The sequence below is a fragment of the Periplaneta americana genome, chromosome 11 (assembly GCF_040183065.1).
Source record: "Periplaneta americana isolate PAMFEO1 chromosome 11, P.americana_PAMFEO1_priV1, whole genome shotgun sequence".
Taxonomy (NCBI): domain Eukaryota; kingdom Metazoa; phylum Arthropoda; class Insecta; order Blattodea; family Blattidae; genus Periplaneta; species Periplaneta americana.
The window spans coordinates 6,296,337-6,320,298 of record NC_091127.1 but is presented as its reverse complement, the minus strand read 5'-3'; the positions used below and the strand labels follow the sequence as shown (position 1 = coordinate 6,320,298).

Here is a 23,962-nt window from a genome sequence, read left to right as displayed (position 1 = left end):
AAAGCCAGAAATATCTGAAAATCACATTGCATCTTACGAAAATAAGGGCGAGTTTTGGACACTGGTAAACTGGTTTCGATTTGAATGATGATACGTTTAGGCGTTATTTCAGGTTCAATGGACCACAGTTCTTTTTTGCCATTCATGATATGATAGAGGATTCTTTGCTATGTTCTGATTAAAATTACGTAAACTGTTAAGACATATAGATACATTATTTGAAATGTTTAATCAATACTATTAAATCTCATCAAAATAAAATATAGCCGTATTTATTTTCAGATAATCTGATATTTGTCTCCAGATTTCTTCTTTAAGTTTCGTGTTTTTATAGTTTTCATCCCGTGTATCATATAAATAGGCCTACAGGTGGACATCATACAAGTTCGATAAGTTTCTGACTGCAATTATCAGCCATCTTCTCTCATTTTCAAATAAAATCAATGCAATTCATCGCCACCTGTGATATCTTTTTCTACATTCAATCGTCGTAAAGAGTATAAATGTCAAACATCTTTGATAAATGTGTCAAGAAAATTCGCTGAGCTACCGATTCCAGCGAGAAACTCGCGCGAGGTTTTTGCCTCGAGCGAGAATCTCTTCCAGTGTGTTGACGTCCATTTGAATCCATGTTATCAATTTTTTAAATTTTCTCGCGACACATTTCTCGCTGGCGAAAACTGTGCAAGTGTGTTACGGGCCTAACAGTCTCGAAGTACTCGTAGGAAACCGGTCGCCGCCCACCATCGATCTAGCAGGCCGTGAGAGGCGCTGGCCTGCGCACTGCGGCCTATTGATCGGAGAGACTCGCTACAGTTGCTGCGGGTGGCAGCAGCATCAGGCGTCTCCCGCGAGATGCAGTGTTAGACTGGCGGCTGTCACTTGCAGGCACACTGTAGCTACAGCCGCCGCGGCCACTCTTATGTAATGTGATTGTGTGAAGACCCTTCCTTTGTGCGCGGTGTCAGGGTGCCGTTTAGAGCTGTGACGATATTCATGGGACAGGTCGAACGTGGAGTGAAATTTGATCGCATGTGTTTTGAATGATTTGTGGTGTTCGAAGTCACTTCTAGATGACTTGCACTAACTTTTAAGGTGAACACAATCTGCACACAGCTGAACAAACACTACGTCTTCCGAAATAGTTCATTCTTCAGGGAGACATATGCATTGTAAGTAGAAACACACATTGTATGTAAATAACAACAGAAGGCGACAGATTTATCTTTTACAAACAGCATGATGTCAACTTTTCGTTGCTATGGATTAGTATCAAACACTGGGCAACAAAATTCGAAAAAAAAAAAAAAGAATAATGAAATAAATAAATAGATAGATAAATAAATAAATAAATAATTTAATAAATAAAAAGTAAATAAATATATAATTTAATAAATAAAAAAGTAAATAATTAAACACACTTCGTAAACAAGTAGTAATAAACCACAAATGTAGGGTACACGGGAAAAACGATCAAGGTCCATCAAAAATCGAAATTGAGTTAATAATGCTCTCTTATAGAGGAAAGGAAGTATGTGGTCTAGCTAGTAATAAGAAATCATCGTTCTTGACATTCCAATACGTCAATTTCTATTAAATACACACATAACTAAGTATTAAGTGCTTAAACTTTAAAATTAGTTTTTCTCGAAACTTTCTAAAATGGACCTTGATCGTTATTCCCGTGTACCCTTCAAATTAAATTTTAGAACCTCTATTATGCATATTCTTAAAAGTGGGATGTCAATGCTGAAAATAAAAAGATTGGTTCGTTATTATTATTATTATTATTATTATTATTATTATTATTATTATTATTGTTTGTGTTATTATTGTTGTTTTATTACATGCCTTTCCGTTTAAATTAAATTAACTTGAATCAAACCAAAAGAAATTAAATCACTACCAAACAAGTAACCTAAATTATCTCAATAAAATAAACCAGATATAGAAAATATAAACAAAAAACATAAAAGAAATATTAACGACTGAATTATTCATCAAGAATTACTTAATAAACATAAAGGGATCGAAAGAATTAGATATATTAAATTTTTTAACATTATTCTGTTTCTCTTAGAGTTATAAATAAGTTCCTTAACCAACAAATCCTAAGCTAAAAAGTAGAAGAATGAATAACTGGCCGTAATATAATTATATTTTTTGACTGCTGTTTATACTCACTTTACATCTCTGGTCATATTGCGAGTTAATCTTTATGGTAAAATCCGAAGGCCTGTGTTCTATTGTCGAGACTGGTTCTATTGTTGTGAACTAGATGGCGTCTACTGATTTATTATGAATATGATTTTCGGTTTCGAATTAAGCCTGAATGACACCCATCTGTGAAAATAGAAAATTTATAGAGACGAGACAACAATGATCTGGAGATCAGGAATCAGTTACACCATCTAAATCTTGAATTTTATTATTATAATGTTATTTGATGAGGTTAAGACCGATATAAGGTAAGAAAGAACTTTTGTTTTTACGATCACAGATAATATTGCATGTGTTTGCTAGTCAATTCTTGTTGCTATTCCATATTCTGTAATTTTAACAATAGGATTCCCTTCCATCTAACGTACACCGAAAATGACATGACTAAAGGTTTCAGTATTACATTGCAGAATAAGATATGGGTGTACATTTCTGTCTTATCTTGAAGTATTACTGGATGAAAATATGCTACCGAGTCGTGTGGATGACGTAAGTAGGTCGAAGATCGTTCCAACTCTACTGTAAGTAGGTCAGGAGCTACAGTGGAGAAAATCTAGCTTTGCAATTCGATAAAAACAAAGCCCGGAACATTGAGAGTCGTTGACAGATTCTGGATCAGTTTCCGTCATGCCTAAAATGCTCATATATGAGAAAAAAGATAATTAGGAGTGGTAGATATGGAGTAATATGAAATGTTAGCCTATATGGGTGTGTTACAGTCACCACCAACATACTTTCTGTCAGCAGAATCATCATAACCATAATTACGCAGGGAGTGTAGTTAAAAGTCATATATAAGATTATGGTTTTTGAAGAGAGAAATATCCTAGACTAAGTGAAATGTGAGAAACCCGTTTCAGTGTTATATTATTTATTCCTGCATTAAATGTGTTTATGATCTGTTTAGATGGATGGACAATATTGTACCATTACTTATTCTGATTGTTTTCGTCAAACAAAACTTTTATTCATTTTGATTCTTGCGTACACTACTTTTAACACTTGAATATAAGTAATTGATTAACTAGCGGACTTACCCTTGTTAGTTATGTAAGTCTGTGCGGCTTACACCTGTTTCGGTGCTTATCACACCATCCTCAGAGCCTACTAGATCTCGGCGTCATCTCGAACTTCTCTGCCTGTTATGTGGGTGCGTTTCATTATTGAAAGGTGTTGAAAAGTGGAGTCAAATAGTGTGTGTGTACTGAAATTGATCTCTGTGTTGAGAATTTGATCGGGGTGTGTTTTAGTGTGTTTGTATATTTCGTATTGTTCTAGTGTGTTGAGTTTTTGGTTGTTGGGTTGTATGTGTAGGATTTCCATGTCCGCATTTATGTTATTGTATATGTGGTTAGCATTGGTTATGTGATCGGCGTATGTAGATGTATTGTGTCCTCTGGTTATTGCTTTAATGTGTTCTTTGTAGCGTGTTTGGAATGATCTGCCTGTCTGTCCTATGTAGAACTTGTCGCAACTATTGCATGTGAGTTTGTATACACCTGTGTGGTCGTATTTATTTGTTTGACTGTGTTTTTTGTGCGTTGAGATATCTTTGTAGTGTGTTTTCTGTTCTGTATGCTATGTTGTAATTCTGCTTTCTGAATGAAGATGCGATCTTATGTGTGCTTTTGTTTTCATATGTTAGTGTGATGTATTTCTTGTGTTGTTGTGTTTGTGTTGTGTTTTGTGTGTTTTTGTGTTTGTTAAGTTTTTGTTTTGTCTTTCTTATGATGTTGTCTATTATGTTTGGGTTGTAACCGTTTTCTTGTGCTATGTATTTGATTGTGTTCACTTCTTCATTGTAGTGTTGTTGGCTCATGGGTATGTTGAGTAATCTGTGTACCATTGTCCTGAATGCAGCATGTTTGTGTTGTGTGGGGTGGTTAGATTTTATTCTATCTTCATACAGTGCCATACCGCCACTCATTTTCATGACACGGATAAGAATTAACTATTTCGGATAAGTTCAGTTAATGTCAAAAGATAAAATATTGCTTCAAAATATGAACTGACAACCGGGTGAAAGTAAAAGATGAGATACACCATGTTCGGGAGATGGGTGGTATTTAGAGGGCAATAATTTTAAGATGCAGGATGAAGTCTTGTTTGATCTTAACGAAAAAAAAAAACATATACGAATAACATAGGATCAAGTAGGGCTAATATGATACAGTAAAAATATTCGGCCTAATTTGATACAGAGATTAAAATGTGCCAAAGGCTCAGTTAGAAAATGTTCAAGTGTGATTATGGACGTACATTTTTATGCTCTTTAAGAATCAATATTGAACAAAGTTAAAAAAATCATTATCAGCCTCATAAATTCATTTTAAGAAAAGGCAATGTTATTTGTTGAAGAAACTTGGATGTAATATTCGGTTCCTTTCATCATTGCTCTTGAATTAATACAGATAGAATTATTTTTAAATTTACCTTTTTTTATTATCCAATTTAATTAACCCTATTTCAACCAGAGGTATATTAGGGTTATAGTTGGCATCAAAATACATATTTTATAACCAATAAACAATAGTAAAATTGTAATATAAAATTGTGGCCACAGTTACAATTCACATGAATTATGTAGAAGAATACACCTTATTGAAAAATGGATCCTGTTAAAAATTAAAGAGATGTTTGAGGAATAATCAATGTAAAAAATATACAAGAATGTCTAACCGTTTCAGAGTAAATACACGACCTTAAAAAGATAATCAATAGTAGATTAATATAACAAAGTTTGACTTTCGCTTTCAAATTAATACTTAATTCATGAACAATGGAATAGTTAAGAGTAATAAAGAGATATTACAAGCAATTATTAACGTTTACAAGTTACATACGTGATTCAGGAACAAGTACAATAATTAAAATAATAACACTTACTCAGTATAGTATCAGCTTCACTTTTCTCTAAAAGAAAAGCTGTGAATGTTGATCAGTCAAACAGTAATTAGTGTGTTAATGAGAAGGGTGATTACGATTGAATTATTTGTGCTTTTAAATTTAATTAATTGACTTGGCATCTATTAAATTTATATAGCTCAACTGATGAATAATTATTTAGGTTTGTAAATTAAATCATCTATTTGCTATATACTATATATTTTTTGTAGAGCCACCAACGTAGCTCAGTCGGCAGATTCGCTAGCCTGCTGATACGGAGCTGTGCTAGGGGCTTTGGTTGGATCCGAGTTTGGGCTGATTACCTGGTTCGGTTTTTTCCGAGGTTTTCCCCAACCGTAAGGCGAATGCCAGATGATCTATGGCGAATCCTCGGCCCTACTTCATCTCGCCAAAAAAATTGTAATCTTGTAAAATTTTGACTTGTTTCACATCTTAATGCTTCAATGCTAATATAAAATCTATGGAATACAATCAATGAAATGAAAAAATAAACATTTTAGGGCTGATATGATATGCTAGAAGGAGTATTATGATATTATTATGTTTACTATGAAAGAAAATGACCTAATTAATAAATTTTCTAACTTAAAATAATGTATTAAGTACCTCTTGAGGGATATTTCATAATTTCTCAGCTCTTGAGAGATATTTGAATTGACATGTTGGCACCAACAATACAGGATAAGTTTTAAAAATACACATGTAGACTTATTTATACTCATTTAGCTAACAATAAATAAATTTAACTCAAAATCCTTCAGTTATGTCTGAAATACCTACATGTGTTTTACTTATTGTAAAAATCAGTGGTAGACAAATTCCAGACCTTGCGTAACCATGGCGACTACACATTTTATGTAGAGTCTGAATTTTTTATTGAGTTAAAAATATTTTGTGCGAGATCGTGCGTATTTGCTTGTTTTCCGCACAGAACCAATACTCGGTAAGTGTGAAATACCACATTCAGTATTCCCAACGTAACACACATAACAATTTCCCTCTTCTTACCGCTTAAGCGCGACATTCATTTTACTGCTTTAGGCTTTTAACATATTATTTTTAGAGACGTTTAACATAGTAATAATTATAAATTGGAAACTTACCACTGCAATTTCACCTAAATTGCAATGTTAATTATTGTTTTTAAATATTTGCAAAAATTGAGTAAAGTCTACTACTCCACGAAACTTATTGCATTCCTGATACAAGTAACATTAAGGAAGCCGTGAAAAAATCAACAAGATTCCAGATGCCGATGTTATTACTGCAATATGTTATATAAGTAATATTGTTAAAATATTAAAATGAAAAATAAATCATTACATAGCCTTACCGTTTGTTTTAAGTTCGCATTTATAGACTGGGGGGGGGGGGGAGACAGACGTATATCACGGCCTGCTGGAGTATAGTAAACACAGAAAACATTTTATAGCAACAATGTTGAAGAAAGAAATTTTGGTTTTCCGAAGTTGCCGTCATTAAACAGAAACCGACATGGAGATTTCATTGCAATCTAATTAGAAATTCGTCTTTCAGGTATGTAATAAACGATCTTCGCACAAAATAATGTACGATACACGAGCGGTATGTTTGTTTTCATATTCTCGGAAATTAAAAAAGCTCAACTACGTTTCGCTTTTTCAATCTTTTCCTCGATCATGAAAGCGTTAACATACCGCTCTTGTAACGTATATTACTTTTATGCTCAACCATGCCGAAATGTAGTAATTATACACCTGGTAGCAGCCCTTCAATGGACCTCATTAAAGTACACCTATTCATTAAAGTTCAGGTGTTCCACTAATCAGAAAATACCATTGTAGCAATATGCAAGCGCAAGTGTCGATTATTCTCGGATATGCAATCGAAAGACAACTAGTGCGAGATTAGACAATATTAAACTCAATCGAAAAAAACAACACACAAATTAACATCAATTCACCGTCATCTTCCAGCCTTTCACAAAGCACATTCCCGCAAATTAATTTCACCAATTGCCGGAAAAAATCAATATATTCGAGCATAAAATGTCGTATGAAACTTGACTATAATGGTAATTAAGACGCTCGTAAGAAAATTATGAAACGAGCTTGCGCTCGTTTCATAAACATACTTGCGTCTTAATTACTACCATTATAGGCTCGTTGCATAATGTACTATAAGACTTCTTATCACTATGACTAATATACAAATGTCAACGAAAGTAGTACTCGGTTCAATTTTCACGTGGTACCTTACATAACGACATCATTGTGCATTTCACCCAAATCCCCAACTATAAAGACATTAAAATTTCATTACATAAAAATTTGAGTAAATTAATCATACATTAACTTAGACTTGTCTCATCAAAAAAAAAAAAATTCACCGCTCTTATCGAACCCATAAAGTATAGTTATACCACAGTCTATTACATATAGTCACGAAGCTTGAGGTGATATTTTGCATTTCTCGCTCCAAACGGTTAGCAACTGAGAGTACTATGAACAGTAGACTGTGAGATAGTAGCGATCCTAGTGGCTAGCAACTAAAGTTTAATTGTCATTGGATGTATCTTTCCTACGTATTCAGCTTCGTGGCTGTATATACTAGACCAGGCCTGCAGAACCCGTAAGTAGGGAAAATATGACGTCAGCATCACTCCACTTCTATTGGAGATGATCGACTTCCATGTAGAGTTGTTTACATGCAAGGTCCATCAGTGGCGGCATGTAATTTCCAAAAAGGATTGTAATAAATTCATTGTATTTATAATGCGTTACCTCGTTTCAAGGTTTACAATTATGCTAGATTTCCTGTCGGTAGTTTCTTTGATATTTCTATGCACTTAACCTGCTTTAGATTTTCGAAAACTTTCCTCCTATCACCACCTACGGAAACATACATTTATAGCATTTAAGTAATGAACCTTGAAAGTCACTATTAATTTCAGTCCAAAATGAACACAACGAGTGACGTCCTTAATTTAACAGTAAGTTATATAAATAAATAATCAATATAGAGTTCGTAATAATGAACTTACCCGAAAGTTTGTGCATTCCATAATTAATAATATGGGCTTTGTTGAAATGTGGTTTAATATTGAAATGACATGTAGAAATAAATTGGATGGCACACAGTAACCAAGCAATTCTTTCGTCTTCAATAACAAAGTAATCATATTTCCATTTCCTTTGGAAGTAGTATTTCTTCACGGGTTTATATTTTGCCATGTTCCAGTTCTCTTTAAACTGCAGTACGCGTATTGTGTATTTATTGATTGATTGATTGATTCACTCACTCACTCACTCACTCACTCACTCACTCACTCACTCACTCACTCACTCACTCACTCACTCACTCACTCACTCACTCACTCACTCATTCTTTTGACTGGAGTGCGTTACAATGTTGAATGACAGCATTGACATCGGTCATATAGCTGTCACTCACTTATCAACGTACAATTTATTTATCGTCCTATTACTAGTAAAACCAGTTAAGACCAGTAATGCAAGTTTTGTAAAATCAGGAATTAAAACTTTATTAATGTACGAAAAATCATAATAAATTCTTCAAATAAAGTAATTGGTTTGTTGTCTGCATGCAACATTTCGGATTTATTCCATTTTAGTAGAACACAGAGCACGGAAAGACAAGTCGGGGACTGTACTTAACTTATTTTACACAAAAAGTGGACTTAATCGGCTTTACTAGTAATAAGACGATATATACATAGGTAGACCTTCATACATTTTATGCACACATACATTTTAAAATTTATTTTACATGTCTTTTAACTTATTTATTTCCATCATTCATTTTTCTCTTACTTTCTAAAGGTATGTTCCTAAGGATTTTATTGTCTATTCATTTGTAATTCTTGATAGCGTATTGTGTACCTGCCGCCGCGAGAATGAATGTTGATGCAACCGAGCGTAACTAGAACGCTATGACCGCACTGGTAGAAAAGGTGGGTGGGGTAGAAGGGGTAGTAAGGCAGTCGCTCCGAGGAGCTACAGTTCTGCAGGTCTGTACTAGACCCTGTTATACCTCAGCATAGGCAGCAATTGAAATCGCTTCCCCCGAATGACGGGGCTATTAAAGCCAAGTGTCCAATTGACGCCAGTGTAATATAGATCCTACTTCACTCTGTATTGGAATCGATTTGAGTGTTGGCGTCTTTAGTTCTATTCAATTCCATAATCCCACTTCAATTATAACAATAATTAATAACTAATTGCAGTAAGTTTTAAAACATTATGACTCCCTCAGTCATTATTGTTGAATGTGAAATGTAAGTTCGTTATTATTTTTAATCGATTGTGAATTTTAGCCAAAGGTACAAACAGAAATTATAGCATGATGTTGTGTTATAAAATATTGATGCAAACTATAGGCTGTGCAATTTAAAATTCTGTTTGAAAGACTGCATCGCAATTTTTGCTGTAGATTATGACTTTGATGTAATATTGACTTGGTAGGATAGAGTATCACGCAATTATGTAATATTCTGCAACATCTATCTAGTAAATCTTTTCCACGTTGACATTATTTCAACAATTTCGATCACTTAGAAACAATGAAACAGTGCATTGTCAATTGATTGGTGTGTGAGACACGATTTGATAAGATTCCAGCGTAAAAAAATTTTCGTAATTACCTTCAGATTGTGCATAGAATACAAAATAATAGTAATATGCGTTACAAGAGCGGTATGTTGAAGTTTTCATGTTCGAGGAAAAGTTTGAAAAAGCGAAACGTAGTTGAGCTTTTTTAATTTCCGAGAATTGAAAGAAAACATACCGCTCGTGTATCGTGCATTATTTTGTGCGAAGATCGTTTATTACATACCTGAAAGAGGAATTTCTAATTAGTTGCAATGAAATCTCCATCTTGGTTTCTGTTCAATGACGGCAAATTTGCAAAAAAAAAAAATATCTATCTTCAACATTGTTACTTTAAAATGTTTTCTGTGTTTACTATACTCCAGCAGGCCGTGATATACGTCTGTCTTTTTTTCCCCCCCCAGTCTATAAATGCGAACTTAAAACAAACGGCAAGGTTACGTAATAATTTATTTTTCATTTTAATGTTTTAACAGTATTATTTATATAACATATTGCAGTAATAACATCAGCATCTGGAATCTTGTTGATTTTTTCACGGCTTCCTTACTCGAATGCAGTAACTTTAGTGGAGTTGTAGATTTTTCTTAATTTTTGCAAATATTTAAAAACAATAATTAACAGTGCAATTTAGGTGAAATTGCAGTGGTAAGTTTCCAATTTATAATTATTACTATGTTAAACGTCTCTAAAAATAATATGTTAAAAGCCTAAAGCAGTAAAATGAATGCCGCGCTTAAGCGGTAAGAAGAGGGAAATTGTTATGTGTGTTAGGTTGGGAATACTGAATGTGGAATTTTATACTTTCCGCGGATTGGTTTTGTGCGGAAACCAAGCAAATACGCACGATCTCGCACAAAATACCTGAAAATATATAAATTAGATTGTTCAGATTTTTTAAAATAATCTTTCACATTGCTGAAATGTAACCTATCTTTGTAGGAAGCTTAGTCATGTGATATTTTATTTTGTTAACATATTGAGAACTATTTATTGCAGAATCTTACTTATAATAATTCTATAACCAGGCGAGTTGGCTCAGAATGTAGCGTTTGAGACTCGCATTCGGAAAGTCCTCGGTTGAAACCCCGTGGGTGACCAATCTGACTGGGATTTTTCATGGTTTCTCTCAGTCACAAAGGCAAATGCCGGATTGGAAATTTACATATCATGACTCATCACCATCTCAATCACCAATATTATAAACATTAATCAAAATGTAAAATCAGTTACATGAATGCAAGTCATCTACAACACCCAATAGAATCAGAAACTCAGCAACAGTAAAAACGGCCTACTGGTATAGCCATAGATACTAAAACACGCTATATGACTACAGATTTTAAATAGTGTATGAATAAACTTAACAAAACATAAGTGTACATTTCTTTTAGTGTGTTCATATCCCGTAGTGGGATTCTTACCATACCGATGGCTAAGAAGTGGTACTTCGTATCTGTAAATTTGCAGGTAAATCAAACGACTGTTTCAAAAATTAATTTTTCTCAAAATAGACAATTTTTATAAATGTTTCTGCTTTGCACGATGATCTACTCGAAGACAAAATATTAGTTATCTGTCCAATTTTATGAAAAAAAATAATAATAATACTTGAAGCGAGTAAAGCTATAGGTTTGTAAGTAAACTCCAAAAACACGAAGTATGTGATTATGTCTCGTGTCCAGAATATTCTACGAAATGGAAATATAAAAATTGGAGATTTATCTTTCGAAGAGGTAGAAAAATTCAAATATCTTGGAGTAACAGTAACAAATATAAATGACACTCGGGAAGAAATTAAACGCAGAATAGATATGAGAAATGCCTGTTATTATTCGGTTGAGAAGTTTTTATCATCCAGTCTACTGTCAAAGAAATCTGGAAGTTAGAATTTATAAAACAGTTATATTGTCGGTTGTTCTTTATGGTTGTGAAACTTGGACTCTTACTTTGAGAGAGGAGCTGAGATTAAGGGTGTTTGAGAATAAGGTTCCTAGGAAAATATTTGGGGCTAAGAGGGATGAAGTTACAGGAGAATGGAGAAAGTTACACAACGCAGAGCTGCACGCATTGTATTCTTCACCTGACATAATTAGGAACATTAAATCCAGACGTTTGACATGGGCAGGGCATGTAGCACGTATGGGCGAATCCAGAAATGCATATATAGAGTGTTAGTTGGGAGGCCGGAGGGAAAAAGACCTTTGGGGAGGCCGAGACGTAGATAAGAGGATAATATTAAAATGGATTTGAGGGAGGTGGGATATGATGATAGAGAATGGATTAATCTTGCTCAGAATAGGGACCAATGGCGGGCTTATGTGAGGGCGGAAGTATACTTGCCATTTGCAAATAATAATAATAATAATAATAATAATAATAATAATAATAATAATAATAATAGTGTAGTTTGTCATTTTTGTAGATACGAGGCATCATTTCTTAGCCTTAGGCAGGTTATGAATTCATTGTATGTATCGATTATGAAGCAAGTGAGAAATGAAAATGATAAGGAAGACCGAAGTGATCACAGAAAACCTATCTATTTGTATCTAAAATGTCACGACATCTGTCGGGTACCGAACTCCGGCCCTCCTCTCTAAGAAACAGCTCAATGAGCTCTGTTCTGTCAGACATTTCTCATAATAATAAAATGATGGAATAAAAATGCGAAATAATATTGAATCATGTGTTCTAGAGAGATGAGAAAATTTAAGCATTCATATATGCAGAATAAATAACGGGCAACATTTGCTACATCTACCGCAGGAGAGAAGTACATAAAATATTCGGGAAACCGTGAGGATGGCAACCTAATTTCCTCTTGCCCAAGCCATGAAGATTTGCATAGTTACAATAGGTTGCAGGCTAGAACAAAGTTCATTTGAAATATAACTATTTGACTTCTTGAATTGCAGTAAATATTATACAGGGTGTCCGGGACAAAATTGACCAATAAGAAAGTTTAATAACTCACCAAATAATTGATGGATGAAAATGCTGTTTGCGGGAATTGACAAAGGGACTTCCAAAGTTTCGAATGACCACTAATAAATTTCTATGTGTGCACCTCTTGTAGCACGACAGATGTCCAGGCGATATTCAAGTCCTTGCCATGTGTTTCGTAACATCTCTGGAGTGACAATTGCACAAGCAGCGACAATTCTCCGACGCAGATCCTCCAAATCTGCCACTACAGTCTTGTACACAATGTCTTTTTTTGTATTCCCAATTATGCCTGTTGAGGAACCCACAGACGTGAAAGGTGCACTCATCACTAAACACGACCTTCTGCAGATATCCATTTTCAATATCAATTTTCAACAACATGTCACTAGCGAAATCATATCGTGCAGGCAAGTCGTTTGGTTTCAATTTTTGAACCAATTGAATCCTGTATGCTTTCTATGCCAAGTTGTTATTGTGTGCCTATCTGGTGGTTGCTTCTCAGGCCACTGTTGTCTAAATCTTCTCTCCACTATCTTCGGATACTTGAATTCAGCAAGCCAATAGCAGCATTGAACTTTTTGTTGCACTGTGAACGCCATTTTAATTACAGCTATGTCAACAACAATGGCCAAATGTTGCCAACATCACACATAAAACTTAAAATGTCCGTCTTTCATTTGCCGCAAATTTCATTTTCCTATCTCCATTATTACGTGAGTTATTAAACTTTCTTATTGGTAAATTTTGTCCCGGACACAGTGTATGTAAAAACATGGCGTTTCAAAGATTTTATCAATGTTTTCTATCAGTGAAAGATCAGAATTCTAGTCTGTGGTAATAACATTTGAATATTCCAAAACTCTGACCTAATTCTTAGAGAATTGTAGATAAATGTATAGCATCTCTCTCTCTCTCTCTCTCTCTCTCTTTCTGTGACTTAAGCGATAGATTTTTTTAGTTAAAAATCCAGAGAACCAGGATCGAATCTCAGCAGAAGTGCAGGGAGTTACCGCCTTTCCATAGGAACTTGATGTGTGTCCACACGGCCAGAGATTTTCGCTGCCTATGAATGGGCTATTCCATATGAAATCGATCAGTAAAAAACCTCGCATTTTTTTATACTCTAATTTTTCCCCTACTTATACAAGGTGCTGAGGGGAGTGCATTTTCAAAAAAATACTATCGAAAGTCAAACGGTTTTCGTATTATTGAGCGACAAATTTAGCGTATTTTATAAAAAACAAGCCTCTTTCAGTGCTCAGAACTCTGGAACCATTTATACTGCAGAACATTGAACGAGAACTTATTTTGAAGCTGACATTTGGTAGGTTATGTTAAGAAGTAATCCTTATTTTTATTGTACACAGAGAGACAGATAACCTGATTTTACTTGTTTTTAGGCTTTTTGATCATTTGTAAAAATATAAAAAAATATTGAGAAAAAAACCTTGTATTATTAAGAGGGATTCGGCATTGTTTGCTTAGTGGTACGGCAATAAGTTTCGAGGGTATTAAATAGATTATTTTCACACGCCTGGACTTGAACGGCGCAGTACCGCACGCACTGGCCGAGAGCTGAAGACAAGCGAGCATTGGGCGTCATTTTACTCCTGTGTTTATGAAAACCTGTGATAAAGCTAGCCCAGCCATGACTGCTAGACGACACATCACGTGTTTGCCTCCTGGCTTTGTTTGTCTCGGCTAAGCTGCCGTCTCACAGTCAGCTGGTTAGTTCACGCGCGTACTATTTATTTTCTTTATTTGATATTTTCAATACTTCCTTATCAAAGTGCCATCAGTAAAAAATATGTGTTTATTTGCACTTTCAATGCGGAATCTAATTACATATTTTAAAAATATTTTTTCCTAGGCAAAGGCGTCTTAATGAGGAAAAATCTAAATTCCTCCATTTCCATAAAAAGTAAGAAAATCTGTTTATATGTCAATATAAACTTTAATTTCTCAGCATCAAAATAAACCATGATTTGGATCATTGGGTGAAAGGGTTTCGGAGCTACAACAGTTCAAAGTTGCAAATTATATGAAAATACGATAAATTTAAATATTTTTAATTTAAAAACTATGAAGTTCTGAAGCCTCAAACTTTGCATAAAGCATTGTATCACAGTTCTCTACGTACAAAAAAAAGTTCCATTGTATTTAGAAATTGTAAGGTCAATTTTCTCTATATTTCGGTCGATTTGAGATGGAATAGCTCGAATGTACAATATGAGTTTAAAATTTGATAACAAAGGAAATTGAATATTTGGCGGTGTAATAATAATAATAATAATAATAATAATAATAATAATAATAATAATGGACCGAGGAGTTGGCGCAGACGGTAGCGTTTGTGACTCGTATTGGGAAGGTTTCGAGTTCAAACCCCGTGACCAGCCAATATCGCTGAGGTTTTTCATGGGGTCCCTCAATCCCAAAGGAAAATGTCGGATTAGAACGAACAGATGCATTATAGATGCCAATATTCTTATTGGTTGAATGGTATGAATGTTACTATCGATATGTATTGTTGTTATAATCGACATAAAATATGTTACCAACTTCTAAATTAACAGTCAGTTTTATATTGTTGACTTGTAACCTACTTCAAAATGGAAATAACGTCAGTAGTAGTAAATTTATTTTCCCTGGACCAAAAATATAATACAAACTGGCTGAAATCATATCAGTAGTAACAAACTGTTTAAATTATTTTTATTTAATTTTTTAATTTGGTAGCATTTAATACTTATCGAATATCGAATACTAAAAACGCTAATCGAACCATTACTTCCGCTGACCTTTTTTTTTACGTGTAATGTGTGATGGGTAGCTCCTATAATGCTTCTGTTCCGTTTGGAAATTTACGTACCATGGTTCATCACCGTCTCAGTCAACAATATCATAAACATTAATTAAAATCTATAATCACTTACATGAACACAAGCCATCTACAAACACAACAGAAACAGGAACTCAGCAATAGTAACCACGGCCTACTGGTATACCCACAGATGTAAAAGCGTGCATAAATAAACTTGACAAAATAATATAATAATGGAAGAAGGTAAATTTTCCTCTTTTTAGGAGCCATTCAGGCGCATAGAACCTATATAGAGATAGAACTCCATGCATTCAATTGCCTCGGCACTACAATGATCTGATGTGGTCGACACCACGCTTCGATTGCATTTTATCCCTTGAAAGACTCGATAATCAATTTGACAGAATACTGCTGGACTCATGGGCCATTCTGGAAGTTTTGACAGCGAGAAAAATATCCCGCCATTACTCGAAATTAAACTCGAATGTTCCAGTTCGTAGCCAGTTACTTCAACAACTGAGCTACCCGGATGCCAAATAGCAATAATTTATTTATTTATTTATTTATTTAGAATATTAACGTGCAAAAACAACAGCACAAGGCCAATTACAGTTTTGCACGATACAAAACAGAACAAAACAACAAATGATGATGAGAATGAATGATAGAAAATGGCAATGAGGTGAAATACAAACAATATAATGGTCTACATCAATCATTGATCAAATAATAATTATAAAATTAGTACAATGAGATAATTGAAATAATGGAATAGTCTACATTAATCAATTGACCAAATGCAAGAAATAAAATGGACAAATAATTATTAAAATAAGATCAGTGAGTTAAAAACTTAAAGATATACTACACATTAAATGGATCCAAGTTGAATCCATGCAAATTAGCATATTTAATGCATCTGCAGACCGGAGAGAGAGATTTAGGATTCTTATTATAAAACAATTTATGAAATCTTAAACCATTAGCAGGAATACGAAGACTGATATTGCTTATGAAAGATTCACAATCAATATCACCCTTAATGACTTTACAGAAAAATAAATAATCAAGATCCTGACGTCTGGTGAACAAACAACCGCAATTGAAATATTTGCATTTAATCTCATGGTTATAATCGGAATTTGGTAAAAATCTATAAGAACACAAGGAAATAAATTTTCTTTGAATATTCTCTAATTTATCCGAGTCAGTGGAAGTAATGGAGTTCCATACAACAGATGCATATTCAAGCTTGGATCTAACCAATGTATAGTATAAAATTAATAAACACATAGGAGTAGAAAAAGAATAAGTTATAGATCTAATTAGACCAAGCATTCTTAACGAATGGGTATAAATGTATTGCACATGATCATGGAAATATAATTTTGAATCAAGTAGGACACCAAGATCTCTAATACAATCTTTCCTAGTAATTACGACATTACTGAGAGAATAGTTAAATTTTAGGGAGATAGTTTTCCGTGAAAAGGAAATAACAAAAGTTTTGCATTGATTAATTTTCATTCCATTTTCAACAGACCATTGTGAAATTGAATTAATGTCATAATAATAATAATAATAATAATAACAATGAAAATAAAGACGAAGGCACAAGATATAGTTGATGATTACAAGAGAATACTCGTTTTTTGTATCTGTTTTATAGTGTTTTATCTTTTCCTTCGATACAGACATGTAAATGAGATGTAGGAGAAAGTTTATTTTACAGTCAACTTTAGATAGACACATTGTAGAACTCCCTGATCATGTGGTCAACACGGCAAAGGACCACCTTTAAAACAACACAGGACAGCACATTTTAAGAAACAATTAACCAATCCTATGAACGGAAGATAAATATCAATTGCCCACTCCTGAAATCGAACCTCTGGTCGCTTGAATGGGAAGCGCGTATTTATTTATTTATTTATTTTATTCTGGTGTAGTTAAGACCATCAGGCCATCTCTTCCACAACACCAGGAATACAAATACAATAATAGAAATAAACAGAAAAAAATACACTATTATATACAAAGTAAAGCTACACAAGAAATAGAGAGAGAGAGAGAGAACACTATAAACAAAGTAAAGCCACACAAAAATATACACAGGTTGCAGTCACACAAACTTTAAATGAGTGATTAAGTATCATAATTAATTGTATCCTAACTAATTAACTAACATAAAGAAGAAACTTGCAATTTTAATCTAGATTAAAAAAGAAAAAGAAAAAAAAAAACACAAATCAATACTTCTAGCAATACCTAAAAAAACATCGTACTCTATCACAAATATAAAACGGCGAATAGATCAGTAGTATGTAATAAAATATTAGTATGTATATCGTTATTTTTGTAAGGTAACCATAGCTGTTGATAAAGCGTCGTAAAATAAGCCACTTACGCAACATATTTTGTGTGAAAGAGGCCACATTCACCCGGTGTGTAGCAAACTGGGCAGTCCTGATCTACATCATTAAATGAAATACAGTAAGATATCAATTTCAAAAGCAATAAAGCATTGGGCGGCCGTGTTGAGTTTCGTGTATTCGGTTTCGATGCCGTTAATCACCGCAATTCATTGAAATTAATTTAACTCATCGATGCATATAAATTTTCATCAACTGATATTTTTGTACACTTCTGTAGATCCATAATTCTTGCTGTCCTTCACTGAAGCTCAAATAATGTCGGTGTAACATACATATCCAGCGAACTAAGTTCGATTCCAAGTAGTTTTCTGCAGGCATGGCCAACTATGAGTAGATTTCGTAAAGTAGAGTTCTTGCCATAACGTGTTTCTTGTTACAGTAAACTATGTCACGTGACTGAATGCAGTAAGTAGAATAGCGGAGTTTGCCGTAAAAATAGTTTTTGCCCAGTCATCTGTCACCAAATACGTTAAAGACAGGAAAATGGAAGAAAATACATTGCGCATTTTATATTCAATTTCGTTTTTTATAGTGGATTTAAAAACTACAGTAATATGTATATATGTATTTATTCATACTGCAAATGGGTATATACCCGGTGGCTGTGGTAACTAATACACTCAATAATGACAATTAATAATAAACACAACTAATAGAAAACAATAATTAATAATAATAATAATAATAATAATAATAATAATAAAATACTAATAACAAGGAGCATCCTAAATTAAAATGAAGCATGGTCACTTAAAATAACATTTAAAGTAAATCTAATTTGCATCTTAACCCAAAGCTCGAACTAAGACCCACGAGCCTGACAGGTTCATATCTGCACACTTATTTCGCTGTCAACTCACTCACTGCACTGATTCTATCCTGATTTCACTAACAGTTCTAACCATTTCACTGTTCGAATACTTTGCACAGCCACTTCACTGACACCAACACACTTCACTTACACAATAGACTTCACTGACACTACACACTTCACTGACACAACATACTTCCTCACTGATAGAACACTTCAAATAACAAGATATCAATTACATCCTTTAACTAGTGTGTATACTACCGTCTATTAGTAAAGTCCTTAAGCCTATTTTTAAATACATTTTTGGTTATTGGTAAAGCCTTTAGTAAGTCTGCAGGTAAAGCATTCCAGTCCTTGATAGTACGATTGAGAAAAGAAAACTTTCCAGTGTCCGTCTTAACATGCTTCTAAACTTCAAATTATTTACTTTGGCAGCATTTGGGCACACTTCGTATTTATTGTGATTTCGAAAATCTACCATCTCTAATAATTATGCATGTTTATTCATGTTGTAATTATTATATTCACTACCTGCTGGATCAAATCCTATATCTGCGTAAGCAGCCATAGGATGTGATCCAGCAGGCAGTGATTATAATTACACCTAATATACAGATAAGCTAAGACCATTGCTGAATTGTTGTGAAGCTGTTTTGTTTCTCGTTTTGTACGTTACATTAATTATTTTGTCTTCAACGAAAGAAATGTTTTGATGTTATATTTTGCATTTATACTTACTTTCGTAAATTTGCAGTGTCAGAATGCCGCCGTGGTTTGATAAGATGATCCATATGCTCTTTAATGTCTCGCATGGAGAATGGTTTTCCAGTTGCAGTGACTGTTTTCTCGTAAATATCTTTCCACATTTCAAGTTTCCATAAGGATTAGTTGCAATTACTTCACGATAATTAAGTAATCATTAATGTTGAAAATGTAGCCATTTCTTCGCCATTCTACTCACGACAAAGCTTCACGATAAAGAAATGGGATTATCATGTCACCGTATCACTATTTCTGGTAACGATAATGCGACGCATGGGTAGAACATCGATCATGTGACTTTACAGTTTACCGTAAACGAAAACCGATGTGGCAAAACTCTAATATCTATCAATAAACTGATTTTTTATAAACCGAACAAATTGATCATTTATTAAGTCAATATTTTAATCAATCATGTTCTAACACACATTTTCATCTTCGGATCTATAAGAATGATTACGTGATGAGCACAATGAACTAAAATATAGTGATATATTATTGTATATTACATTTATTGTTAAATTTTAAAACACATTCAGGTTTAAGTCAATGACTATATAACAATTTTATCACCACAGAACTAATTTTTAGTTCTCGTATATGTCTCACAATGTAGCCGTAATTTTCTCGTCTTGTGATCCGTATAAGTCTATTTCAAGAAGGCATTTAATAGTGTGAAGTAAAGAAGTTCAGTGACTATATAGAGAAATACTTAAAATATAAATTTCAACTCTGTTTACTTCTAATGAGAACGTTGTCTTGGGGATTTACAAATGCCGGTAGGCATGAAATGCTTCTCACAAACTCTAATTCACAATTGAAATATTATGGAAATGAAATCTCTACAGAAATTTTCCGAATATGTAAAGAGATATTGCAGCAAAATTGAACAAAGAAGACTCCAATTTACGTCATCAGAATACTGGAAGAAAGAAAAATTCGACAGCATTTTGAAGAAATGCCAAGAGGAAAAAGCCAATGGAAAATCTTCGTATGCGGTTTCAAGATAAAAACAAAACGTTGGGAAGTATTTGTTCTGGTAATCAACTGGCATAAGAATATATCTTAAGCAGCAAAGTACTAAGGTACGTTCCCAGATATGGCCATGCTAAGGTTTGAGAATTTTTCTACCCGCCATTTTGAAAAAAAATGTAAACCACTTTTTTCTTATTCGTTCTCAGTCTAATGGACTTTCTTAAAACGATTTCCTTTTCCCATAAAAATAGCTTTAATTGTCCAAAAAGTTCCAAATTCCAAAAGTCTACCTAGTGGCCATATCAGGAACATGTGCACATGATATGGCCACCCTTGTTCCATGTTCTACAAATTGTGTTTGTTTTCAGTTTGATAGCGCAGTTGTGTTAAAATTAAATAATTTTGGTGTAAAATGAATAAACATGACACTTAATAATCTTTTTTATAATTCAAAAGTGTAGTCAAAACAGGTTTTTCCATAAAAAATTAAGTTGTTTTTCTTAAAATACAAAATTTTTGCGTAATCCTAGCTATAAGGCATGTAAATTTGTCAGGTGAAAAAATAAAAGTGAAATGAACTTGATATGGCCATATCAGGATCAGGTAAGCTTTCACGAAAATCGTTTGATTATGAACAACTCGTAAAAGATACGCCATCAACGACAACACCAATCAACAGAACATTAAAAACTGAATAGAGTACTATGGTTTTCATGAAACAAGTCTTTGAAAAACATGCATAAAACAAAGGAGACTTACCAGAGAAAAGTAAGAAGAGATCACATGAAAACAGCAAAAAACAGGCAACTGACGCCATATTGCTCAACCTGACTGGATGGAAAACGATCAAGTGACATACCAGGATGTCCTTTCACTGGATGCTGCTGCAATTTAGCGGATTTTTTGGTTAACTAACTCACAATAGAGGGGTGGCCATATCAGGAACATGGCCATAACAGAAGCACCCACTTTATATGGTTAATAAACCTTAATAATAACATATTTATAGTTTGTGGGCCCATTTCTATAGCTATAAACAACATATCCAATTTTTACGACAATTTTAGTAACAATTGTATTGCGGAGTTCCAAAGATATTGTTACCCTATTGCTGGATTAAATTGTAATAATTTTTACATAGTCTTCAGTTTATAATCTGTTGATCAGCATTTTTCTAATATGAATCATGGGAATAAATTAGCGGCTCAAAACTTACAAACTTACACAGTTTTACGTAAACTGTACGTAGGTACACGTAAAGCCCAAATTTTTAGAAATTCACAAGTAACCTGTTCTGCAACGGATGGAATTAATCATTCGTCCAAATGATTTTCACTGGAACTTATATTATGTTTGTCATTCTTCACAGATTTATGGTAGAATGTACAGTTACCTAACCATGAAACTACTCGAAAATTGTAACAAATTTTGATGCATGGCCAGGAATAATAGAACACAGACAATGATGTATTTACATTTAGACGAATTAACAACGCCGTAATTGCTTCAGATAACAGTTGTAGTAAGAGAACCGGAGCGGATTTCAATTAGTAATGTTGTGGAAGTCAATGAAGTGAAGATTCATGTGTAGAAGCAGAGTTACCTTTTGTCATTTCACAAGCCACAAGTTACCCGCATCGTCAACGTATTATTAAATTATTAAGACCAGCACAAGCTGAGTTGAGAGCAATATATCGACAATAACCAGTTCCGTAGGAGAATTCGATTAATACGTTCTTCATGTTCTATAGTCGAACTGTATTATGTAGAACGCTAAAACAACCAGTAAATTACGAGCGAGCTCTTCTTCATAATAGTAATCAAACAAATGGACGATTAAATTAAAACGAAATAAATAAATGGCTGAATAAATAAAGGAATATGCAAATTAATAATGTGCAATTATCGTACGAATAAATAAATTAATCAATAACAGATACAAGAATGAATAAAAAATCTATAACTAAACAAATGAATAAACATTTAAATAAATGAAGAATGAGTAAATAGAGCGAATTAATGAAACAGTTGACAACGGATCAGTAAATAAGTGAACGATGCTTGAACAAATGAACTCACATGAAGTACATTTTTTTTTGTTAAGTTTATTTATACACGATTTAACCAGCGAATAGGGATTAAAAAGGATGGACACTGAGCGAATTTTACTGTGTTTTGTTTCTCTGTGCGCAGGCGTTTAGTTCTACTTTGAAGCGCTAGAGGTTAGTGTAATCGAGCATAGGCTAAGATAATAATTGAGAATAGAGTTGAGACACAGGATTCAAACATCGCCTACCTTATTGCATAATCCAGTAACGCTTTGCTTCAAATAAATTCAAGTTAACAGCTTTTCCTTATTTCTCAGTGACAAACTAGTTGTAATAATATTTTTTTTATATTTCAGATATAATAAATTATATTATAAAACGATATCATACATTATAAAATTAGTATTGAATTCGTTTAATATTTGTATATAATATAATATAGGTATATGGTTTTACTTCTCGTAAGAGTTTTGTTTTTCCATTTTATAATAATAATAATAATAATAATAATAATAATAATAATAATGATTTATTTTAGCTGGCAGAGTTAAGGCCGTAAGGCCTTCTCTTCCACTCAACCAGCAAAAAATGTATATACATATGCATGAACTTACAAACAATTCAACAATTTGATTTAGATGAGAGTTACATGTATACAAGAGTTATTTACGAATTAAACAACAAAATACTATGAACTATTAATTAGACACTGAAATAAACTGTGTAGCAGAATTAAACTAAAATACATAGAATGTTAATATATTTCAAATAATATTAGATAATAGAAAGAGATTATTATGAGACAATTTTGAAAATACAGCACAATCAGGATGATGTCTAAAGAAAAAAGTAACAATGTAGTCAGTGATAGTTTAAATCAATATAATTGAAGTGAAATGCTAATAAGGTTATCTTTTAAGCTGTTCTTAAAGATGTTTGTTGTCTTGCAGCCCCTAATACTTTGTGACAAGGAATTCCATTGACGCGAGGTGGATATTGTAAAATATGATGAATAACAAGATGTTCTATGAAGAGGTATACTTAGCGTGCCACAAATAAGTGATCTGGTATTTACGTCGTGGTTAGAGTATAGATAAGAGAATTTTTCAGTGCTATCAAATCATTACATATTTTAATTGTTGTTGGGGTCAACGTCTCAACTCTCATTATAAAGGAACTCTAAGAGTCTAGACATTACAGTTAATGACGGATTTATTATTTTATGATCCAATTTATTTTATTTGAGTACATAATGTACCTAGATGTATTAATTATATGTGTTATATTTCCGCTGTGTCGACTGCTAGCTGGTGTGATGTCAGCGCCAACTCTAGGGAGAAAGCATAATCTCACGCTCTAGCTGGCTTGAAGGTCATTGAAATCGGTCCTGCTACATCAAAGGTATCGACGCGAAGTGTCCG

General features: G+C 33.4%; 1 protein-coding gene across 1 annotated transcript in view; it reads left to right on the top strand.

The window, feature by feature from the left end:
• Positions 1 to 849: 849 nt before the first annotated feature.
• LOC138708738 (uncharacterized) overlaps positions 850 to 23,962 on the top strand; it is a 1,008,888-nt gene continuing 985,775 nt past the window's right edge. The window contains exon 1 of the mRNA XM_069838867.1: positions 850 to 1,172. The gene's annotated coding sequence lies outside the window, so the exon portion shown is untranslated. The remainder of the gene's footprint in view (positions 1,173 to 23,962) is intronic.